Source organism: Primulina tabacum, chromosome 10 (genome assembly GCF_025594145.1).
Source record: "Primulina tabacum isolate GXHZ01 chromosome 10, ASM2559414v2, whole genome shotgun sequence".
In the NCBI taxonomy this organism is placed as follows: Eukaryota; Viridiplantae; Streptophyta; class Magnoliopsida; order Lamiales; family Gesneriaceae; genus Primulina; species Primulina tabacum.
Window position 1 is genome coordinate 23,575,033 of NC_134559.1, and position 10,265 is coordinate 23,585,297.

Genomic DNA, 10,265 nt, shown 5'->3' on the forward strand with positions numbered 1-10,265 from the left:
AGAAAACGGATCAAGGAGATTAGGCTTGTTCGGTAAAATTCCAGTGTAGTGCAAAGTGATATCTCTGTAATTGGAAAACTCTTGATTTTGATTAATAGAGCTGTTTTTCCTTCCTGTGGATGTAGGCCAGTTCAGGCTGAACCACGTAATTCTTCTTGTTGAGTTTATGCTTATTTCTTTTCGTGAGTGTCATTGCTAAGCGAGAAAAGCCGTCACATTTGTTTCTTGTTCATCCTTCTGAAGATAGAGTAAAATACTTACAACAGACACAATCAGACACTCCCTTGTAAGGACTGCCTTTACCTGCAGCCGTTGCTTCACTACATCCATTGATGTAATAAAGCATCACTCCCCACAGTGGCGAACACTTCAGAAGCTGCATGAGCCATTGAGTTATTGGGATTTCTTGCAGAGAGTAGTTTCTTGCAAGACTCGTATAACGAGAAGTACACAGCATGGGCTGGACCAGCGCCTAATCCCACGCGGCAATGCCACGATACAGGACACCAAGCCCTTCTAGTTTCATGATGAAGCTGAAGGATTGCTTGAGAGAAATGGATGGGCTTTTGCACGAAGAAGAAAGAACCTGCATGCAAGTTTTGAGGGTGTTCCACAGGGAACATGGCCATATGTTCGACAGAACCAGCAATGGAACCGGCGATCATGAACTGCCAGAACTCGAGGCCGTCGTGTATTGGTGGGGAGACCAAGACTTCATTTGGGTAGAATTCTGAGTTATGAGGAAAACTGGGGGCTGTAAATTGGAAAGCTGGATTCTTGATGCAGTTGTTTGGAGAGATTTATTCATGATGTATGAAGGGTTCTCTGTTAAAATGCTACTGATCAAGGGCTGAAATTTTTATTATCATATTTCCGAATTGTTAAAAAAGCAAATAATAAGATCGATGACAAAATATCCAGACCCTTCGAGAATTAAACGTACAACCAATATAGTCCGGGGATATTGATCTTGATATTATTAATTTCGTGAGATTTTGTATTCAATATATCGTGCTATTTGATAAATAAATTTTTGTATTGAAAATTTTATAGTGTAAGAATTGTTGTATAATTTTCATTGTACTTGTAACATTATTCGTTTGGGTAAAAAAAAATCAAAAGAAAAACAAGTCTCCTTCTATCTGTCTATAAAATTGGTTGGCGAAAATTTCAAATTGTTAATAAGAGGCATGGATCTTATCTTAATTGTGGAAATGGTTGAATCCACATGATAGTTATGAATCGATTTTATGCAATAACACCAAAAGAAAAACACTTCAATTCAATTATTCATATACAATATATAAATTAGTTTACAAATGATGCTTGCGTTAACTGAGTAGTTTTAGTTTTCTTCAATTATTCATATACAATATATAAATTAGTTCACAAATCAGTCTTCTATATTGTCAAATTTTTAGTTTTAGTTCACTATGTTTGTTATTTTTGTAATCATAATATTTTTTCGACGTGATACTGATGTATTGTAGAAATCGAAATATACATGCATGATCAATCACAAAAAGGTAAATATAGAGCTAGAAGAAAAGGATACTAGCAATCCTTGAATAGACTCCTTAAACATTTCATAATATTCTTTAGTTTGCATTTATATAGATCAATAGATGAATTTGAACCTAAAAATTTTATATGATCATTTGAAGTTCACTATATGCACATAGAATTGTCAAAATAAAGCTTATATCACGCATATTAAAATCTGCCTAAATTTCTAGAGCTTTTAAATTTTGATTAATATAGATAGTTTTTTTCTTTGTTGGAATCCCCTTTTCCCATTTTAAGGAATTGGTTAATCGCTAACACATACGAGTAGTAGATTTTATTCACATGAAAGAAAGCGAAGAAAGAATAAAATGGTGCTCAATTTATAAATTAAAAAACTATATGACAATTTGGGAATAAATATTGTCAGTACAAGAAATAACACCATTTGTTTAACATTAGAAGATCAGCTATGAATGAAACTCACTCTTGTTTTAATTATTTAAAGCACATACGATCAAGTTGTGGAGATGGTTGAATTAATACGTGACTATTTAATCTTTGAAGAGACGGATGAATTGAGACTCACAACACCCGATTAAAAGTCAGATTTGCGCACCTTTCGGCTCGCAAGACTTCCGAGCCAAACGATTAGTAATCCTGAATGTATATTAAATTGAGATCATGCATCTATCTATTATTATTATGAATGTACCCTTGCTATATCGATATTGAAAAATATGTTTCTTCCTTTAATTTCCTGGAATAAAAAATTTACTCTTGATCTTTCCAATATAAATTAAACTCAGGCCATGCCGTTTCTCCAGTGTATATATGTCACTTCGACTCGAAAGCAAACTAAATTTAAATTCAAATTACGATATAAAATTCCTTGATCGAATTCTTTTGAAGATTAGTTAAATTACAATAAATAATTTAACTTTCATGGAGAAACAAAATTTAAAATCAAATTTAATATAACCATACATCAATGATTTCTATTTGTTAAATTATATATGAATCGGACACAAAATGTTTATTGTATTCTAGGTCGATAATATATAATCAAATTCAATAAGACGTGTTCTATTCTTGATAGATGCTAAATTAAAATAAGAATGATACATTAAAAAAAATTAGCAACCCATGCACATATAAAAAAATAACGATATATAAAAATCATAATATATAACTATTACTTGTGGTGTATAAAATTCAAATAAGATAATTAGCTAGCTAGGTCGAGAATTTAGTGCATATTTCAAACTTCTATTTGCTCCATTCCATGCATTTAATGTCAGAATTTTTCTCAAAATCGTGTTTTCACACACATATATATAAACATGATAAATAATATGCGGAAGCGGATCAGGTGTTACCTCCAGTCATCGAGAAATTTGTAAGTTTTCTGATTTTCTTTCGGTTGAAGCCTTCTAAAAACTTCACGTTCTCTGTAGATGGTGTATATTTCTTATGAGATGTGTGTTTAGGGACCTCAAACGCTTGTATATATAGGCGTCTCATACCATCAATGAGTTAAAGCGGGAGCCGAGAGCCAAAAGAAGAATCGTGTACGCATCTAAATTTTCTTGGTCGTCGCCAATTTCAATTTCTACACGTTACTTCTTTTAATATGTGTCACGTTTTTCTTACATTCTCCCACTTGACACATATATCTCATTTACCATAGGAGAAAAAAAAATACATGAATCATGGCGATAGGTTATCTAAAAACGATTATTATCTTCCATGTATCACAATGCATTATGTCTCTCAAATCTGTATAATTTAATGAATAAACCCAATGTTTATTCGAGGTCCAACTTTATTGATATTTGTCTCAAGATAACTGAATATGTACATAACTGAATATGAGAAATATCACAACTGAATGTGTTTCATTATCAAAACCAAATGTATATAACATAAATTTATTATGGAATCAAATCCATTAATAATTACCATATGATCCTTTAACATCTGAAATTTGCATGCCTTTAGGTTAAAAGATCATCAATTCAGCGTTAACGTCTTCAATGACCACTTTATTAACACGTTTTCCAACTATTTAAAATACATTATGTCGATATACTTAATTCGACCACCGCTTTAGTCACAAAGATCATAACTGAATTGCAGTAATATAATCTTAATGGCTTAGATATAGAATCCATAATTCTAAGCTCATAATGAAACTCCTTAAAATACACTATACAATAATGCTTCAATGACTAATTTTGACTCAATAGTGGAAGTAGCAAATCACTTTCCAAATTGTCAATTCGTCTCACGTAAGCATGTAAAACTTTAATACCATAAAGATATCCCAAAAAATTTTGCAGTTTTTTTTATATATAGTGGTCAAATACTTATATTACTCTGATAATAATTAAGCTTCCACTTACCTTCTGGTATTCATAATGGCCCACAATATTCTCAACAAAACTTAATGAAGAGATAACATTGTAAAACCTGAAATACTACTAATGTGAGACATGTTTCAATCCATATAATTTTCTTAATCTTGAAATATTAAATATTCATCATCACTAGAGAAGAATTCTTTATGTTCAATGTTGCCTAATGAGACTTTATTTGTTTTGAAGACTCATCTAAAAATTAATGGCAATTGAACCAACTTTTTATGGAATTTATATGATTGGTTTCACAACACACTTTTTAAATGGAGGATGTTGTGAATAGCAATCAATACATATAACTTGTGTGGATGAGCATCATAATGATCAATATTCTGAATTTGATCGCTCCAACTAATCAAATCATTTTTCAAAAAATTAATATCAGAGTAATTGCAATATGCTGAAAAATTAATGAATACATGCTAATGTTATTAAATGAAGTAATAAATCATATATCATGTTTTACCCATGTAAATCATGATCTACATATGAATCACTGACATACAAATTGTCTGTGGACTGAATTTTTAATTCAATTAGATTCATACAACTTAATGATATAACTATTGAATTATATTCAATTCTTAATCCATATGGATAAATTAAGAAAATAATTCAATATTGTATCCTAATTAAATATATTTAACGTAACGAAATTTCTTGTGAGATAAATTTCAATGTTCAAATATAATTAATTACAATTTATATCCCTTATAACCAAATGTGATCCTCATAATTTATGTATAATTTTAATTCAATCAAAGATATTGTGGTTACTCTTCAATTAATTAAAATCATACGAATCACTAGGATATTAAATTTTTTATGCATAAAATATTTATTCTTCATAATTATTCATCTCAAAATATTATAAAAACGATGAATAATTTTATGTAATTTATGTCTGTTATAACTAAATGTGATTAAAAAATTAATAGTATAATTTTAATTCAATTAAAGATGCTATAGATATTTTTTAATAAATTAAAAATACACGAATCACTGAGACATTAAATCACAAATGTTTTAAATATTTATGCTCTTAATAAATGTCTTTATGTGATCCTCAGCCCACTTAATGTATAATTTTGTATAATTAAGGGTGATATGGCTAAACCTTAATTATTTAAAATTAGACGGTTGACTAGACATAAATTTTGATTTTATAAATGTCTTTTATGTTATCCTTAACCGATTTAATGTATAATTTCTCATAATTAAGAGTACTGTGGTTAAACCTTAACTATTTAAAATTATACGGATCACTAGATAAATGTCTTTTACGTGATCCTTAACCTACTTAATGTATAAATTTGCATAATTAAGGGTATTGTGGCTAAACCTTAATTATTTAAAATTATACGGATCACTGGATAATTTTATTTATTTATTTATTTTTATACTAAATAAATGCCTTTAATGTGATCCAAATTTGACTTAATGTATAATTTCTCATAATTAAGGGTGATGTGGCTAAACCTTAATTATTTAAAATTATACTGATCACTAGACAAAAATTTTGGCTTTACTAAAATCTTTATATAATAATATTTAGTAATACAATCAACACTTTCCAAGAGTGCTCCCAGGAAAGATAGGTAGTGCTAAGGCCCTTTAAATACCTAACTCCTAATCAGAGCAACATTTTTCAGGGAGACCAGTGGCTAGTCTAGGCAGTTTAAACCAATCTACGAAGAACTCCCCCAGATCATGTTTTCTCATGTCACAATATAATTATTATTCACTTTAATTATCCACATTTATGTGAGTCTTTATAAGCCAAAATTTTTTCATTTAATAACTTTATATTCATATTTTTACTTAATATGAACAAATACGTTCCCCATCAGTTTTTCTCTTCAATCAGAGTAGTGATAAAGTGATGATCACATTTACGTGAAAATGTGGGCTCCTCATCAGTTTTTTTCTTTTATCAGAGTACTGATAAAGTGATGATTATTTGTTCATTTGTAAACATCTGAAATATTTTATTTTAAATATTATATTCACATCTTACTTGATATGTTCATTTTAAATTATAAACAACTCAATATAATTTAATATGAACATAATGTGAATATTGATTTACCAAAATATTTTTCAATACTATTTGCATTTTAAGTTTCAAGAATAAATGCAAACATAATATTAAATTTGCATGTACACATCAAACACTTATCCATAATATTTGACATTATATCTAACATGCAAAAATAATTTCTGAACATGTATTAGAAATTACGTCGAACTTGGAACTATTAAAATTTATTTCCAAATAATTTATTATTAATAATAAATAATAAATCATTAAAAATTAAAAATTTGACCGAAGTCTTCGATTGTGGGTCACATTTTTTTTTAATTAAAAAAAAATTCAATACAAGCATCCCATTTATTATCTGAATTCTCACATTTCTCCAATCAATTGGCCAACACTCATTACAATAATATTATTATAATATATATTTATATTATTATAATATTATAAACTTAGCAGCAAGCTTTAATGATATTCACGTGATATGTTTTATTGATATTAATTGTTTGAAATTGAAGACAACTCATTGTATATCTCTTCGTCTTCAACCTCTCCACTTTCAGAAAAAAAAATCACAACATTCATGCCTTCGTCCATATTTTCAAAAATTTGTACTCATCTTATATCAAAATTTGAGAAACAAATTTCCAAAGAGTTCATTATATATGAATTTAAAGAAAAAGAAGATCAGTTATTTTCAAGGCAGAGGTATCACGGCTCTGATACCAAATGTCAGAGATTTTTCTCAAAATCATGTTTTCACACATATATATACATAAACACGATAAATAATATGCGGAAGCGGATCAAGTGTTACCTCCTGCCATCGAGAAATTTATAAGTTTTCTGATTTTCTTTCGGTTGAAGCCTTCTAAGCACTTCACGTTCTCTGTAGATGGTGTATATTTCTTATGAGATGTGTGTTTAGGGACCTCAAACGCTTGTATATATAGGCGTCTCATACCATCAATGAGTTAATGCGGGAGCCGAGAGTCAAAAGAAGAATCGTGTACGCATCTAAATTTTCTTGACCGTCGCCAATTTCAATTTCTACGCTCTACTTCTTTTAATATATGTCATGTTTTTCTTACATTTAAATGTCCAAAATATATACAGGGCACAAAATTAAATGTAGACTAAGTCGAGCACATGCCTTTTACGACAATTGGGGATGTATTATTCTTTAATCAGAGATTTCACCTTAGAATTTCAAACAAATTTATGATTAGAGAAATTAATCATATATATATATATATATATATATATATATATATATATCCCTTTAAAATTCTTCTGAATTTTCCTAATCGCATCAAATATAAAGTTCCCCAAGGCTTAAAACTTCTAATCCTAATTTTTAAGGATTAGCAATTTACGAGTTTAATTAGATATAATTTATATATTATTTCGAAATTTCTTTTTCAGATTTAGCATTATTGGCTAAACCACCTTGACAAGGGCTACTCCAAAAATTGTTAATTATGACAATGCTAGTTTTGCTTTTTGCATAGCACTGTTAGTGTTGCATTTAAGTATTTGCGCATAAATTTTATGCATTTTTATTTTTTTGCAACTATTAAATATAATTCATGTGAACAACAAATATATAAATATAAAAATTATTGTGATTTACATGTTGGATCAATTTATTTATATGTGTTTATATGTGAATAATTATGTATTGTGGGTTGTCTATTAAGTTAAGCCCAAAATAAAGTGATCAATTAATGTTTCGGGTTACTGGGCTTTAATGTATCTAATGGGCTGTGGGCCTTTAATGTGTAGAGACATAAGTGTAATTTCTGTTTTTATGATGTGCTAAAACAGAAATATCAGAAGATAATAATAAACATTATCTATAAATATGGGTCATGGTCCTCAGATCTCGCGTTATCACTTTCACTATTCTCTCCCCCATTAAGAAAATAGTTCTGAAGAGAAACTAAAGGATTCTCTCAAAGAAAGAGCGCGTAGATCTGGAAGATCAAGACACGTTCTAAACAATTCAGGATTATGGCTTCAGGTACGCTTCCGCTTAAGTTTTCAGTCGAATTCTTAATGATTTAACGTGATGGATTCTGCGGTTTATGGGTTTTCCCCAACAAGTGGTATCAGAGCCATTCATGTTTGAATCATTGAGATTTTTTTAAAGTATTTGGATACTTTTTGGATCCAGATCTGAAAAATAAAATTTTGTTTAAAATTTTTTTGATATGGCTTCAGATCTGGAAAATATATTGATATGTTTTCAGATCTGAAAATATTTTGATACAGGTTTCAGATCTGAAAATTTTTTTGGTTTAGATCTGAAAATTTTTTGATAAGATTTCAGATCTGGAAAATATTTTGGTTGAAAACCAAATCTTTTAAAGTTTCAGTTTTGGTAAAAAAGATTTGGTTGTAAAATTTAAAGATTTGGTATAAGATTTTGATTTTACTTCCGGTTTTTTGTTCAACAAAATATTTTAGAGAAAAATCGAAAATTCGGATTAAATTTTTTTTTAAAAAAAAAAGGTACGGATCCGGGTCGGGTCGTACGGATCCGTGTCGACCCGACCTGTACGGAATTTCCGAAAATTTTAAAATTTTTTTTTTCAATTCAGGTTTTTTCTTGTTAAGGTTAAATATTCATTAATTCAAATAATGATAAGGTTATATGTATTTTTAAAATTGATTAATTGAAATAAAATGTCGCCAAAGTGACCTTTTTTATGGAAATTAATTTTATTTTGAAATACAAAATGATTTTGGGTATATGTGATTTATATGAATATTGATCGGCCCAAAAGAAGGTTAATATTTAATATAATCACATATGCAATTGTGGTGGTAAACATGTGATAGTTGTTCGGTTTTTCATGTGAATAATAAATCGACCCAAAGGAAGGTTGTTATTTGACGTGATAGTTACTATCAGTGTTTGACTGCTGCGCCAGGATATCACTTACAAGTTAATCTTTTGCCCAAAGATGAAACATTAATGAAGTGCTCGATATTCTATTTATGGGGATTTACATTATTTGAATTTATTGATTATTTTATATGGATATTTGGTTGAGCATGTGTATTTGGTTTTTGTTCTCTGTTCAGATTTGACTCATGCAAATATTCATTCCAACATAAATTCTATTCCTATGTTAAATGGCTCGAATTTTAAATCGTGGCAAGAGAATTTATTGATAGTTCTCGGAGTCATGGATTTGGACCTTACGATAAGGGTTGACTCTCCTCCGGCCATTACGGATAAGAGTACCTCTGATGAAACGAGGGAGTTTGAAAGGTGGGAGAGATCGAATCGCATGTGTATGATGATCATGAATAGGGTCATTCCAGAAACATTCAGGGGCACAATGTATGGCGACATTACTACGGCTAAGGCTTTCCTTCAAGACCTCGAAAAGAGGTTTGCTAAAAGTGAAAAGTCTGAAATTGGTACACTTTTAGCAAACCTCGTTTCAATGAAGTACAGGGGTAAGGGCAACATCAGGGAGTACATTATGAAAATGTCTCATCTTGCTTCAAGGTTGAAAGCACTGAAGCTTGACCTCTTTGAGGACTTGCTGGTGCATCTGGTTTTGATATCTCTTCCTCCTCAGTTTAACCAGTTCAAGGTGAGCTATAATTGTCAGAAAGAGACTTGGTCTCTGAATGAGCTCATCTCGCACTGTGTCCAGGAAGAGGAAAGGTTGAAGCAAGACAAGACAGAAAATGCTCATTATGCCTCTACCTCGAAGGTTAAAGGAAAGAAAAGGAAGGATAAAGAAGCTGCGGATACACAGCCTCCGAAGAAACAACAGAAGAATCTTAGTGATTCTCAAAGTTCTGGTTGTTTTTTCTGTGGCAGTGATGGGCATATGAAGAAGCAGTGCAGTAATTATCACGCTTGGCGTGCTAAGAAAGGTATGCTTCTGAATATGGTTTGTTCTGAGGTTAATTTAACTTCAGTACCTAGACACACGTGGTGGATAGATTCTGGTGCAACAACTCACATCAGTGTGTCTATGCAGGGTTGTCTGGATTGCCAAAAACCAAGTGATGCTGAAAGATTCATCTATGTTGGTGACGGCAACAAAGTTGAAGTTGAGGCAATAGGAAAATTTAGATTATTGTTAAAGACTGGAATATATTTGGATCTTTATGAAACATTTGTTGTATCGTCTTTTAGACGGAATTTGATTTCCATTTCTGCATTAGACAAATTTGGTTATTCTTGTTCTTTTGGAAATGGAATATTCAGTTTGTTTCTCGATTCAAAATTGGTTGGTTCTGGTTCTTTATCAGGATACGATAATCTTTATTCTTTG

At 30.2% G+C, this 10,265-nt stretch overlaps 1 pseudogene; it reads right to left on the bottom strand.

Annotated features, from left to right (window-relative positions):
• Positions 1-229: 229 nt before the first annotated feature.
• On the bottom strand, positions 230-797 carry LOC142504985 (uncharacterized; annotated as a pseudogene).
• Between the last annotated feature and the right edge of the window lie 9,468 nt (positions 798-10,265).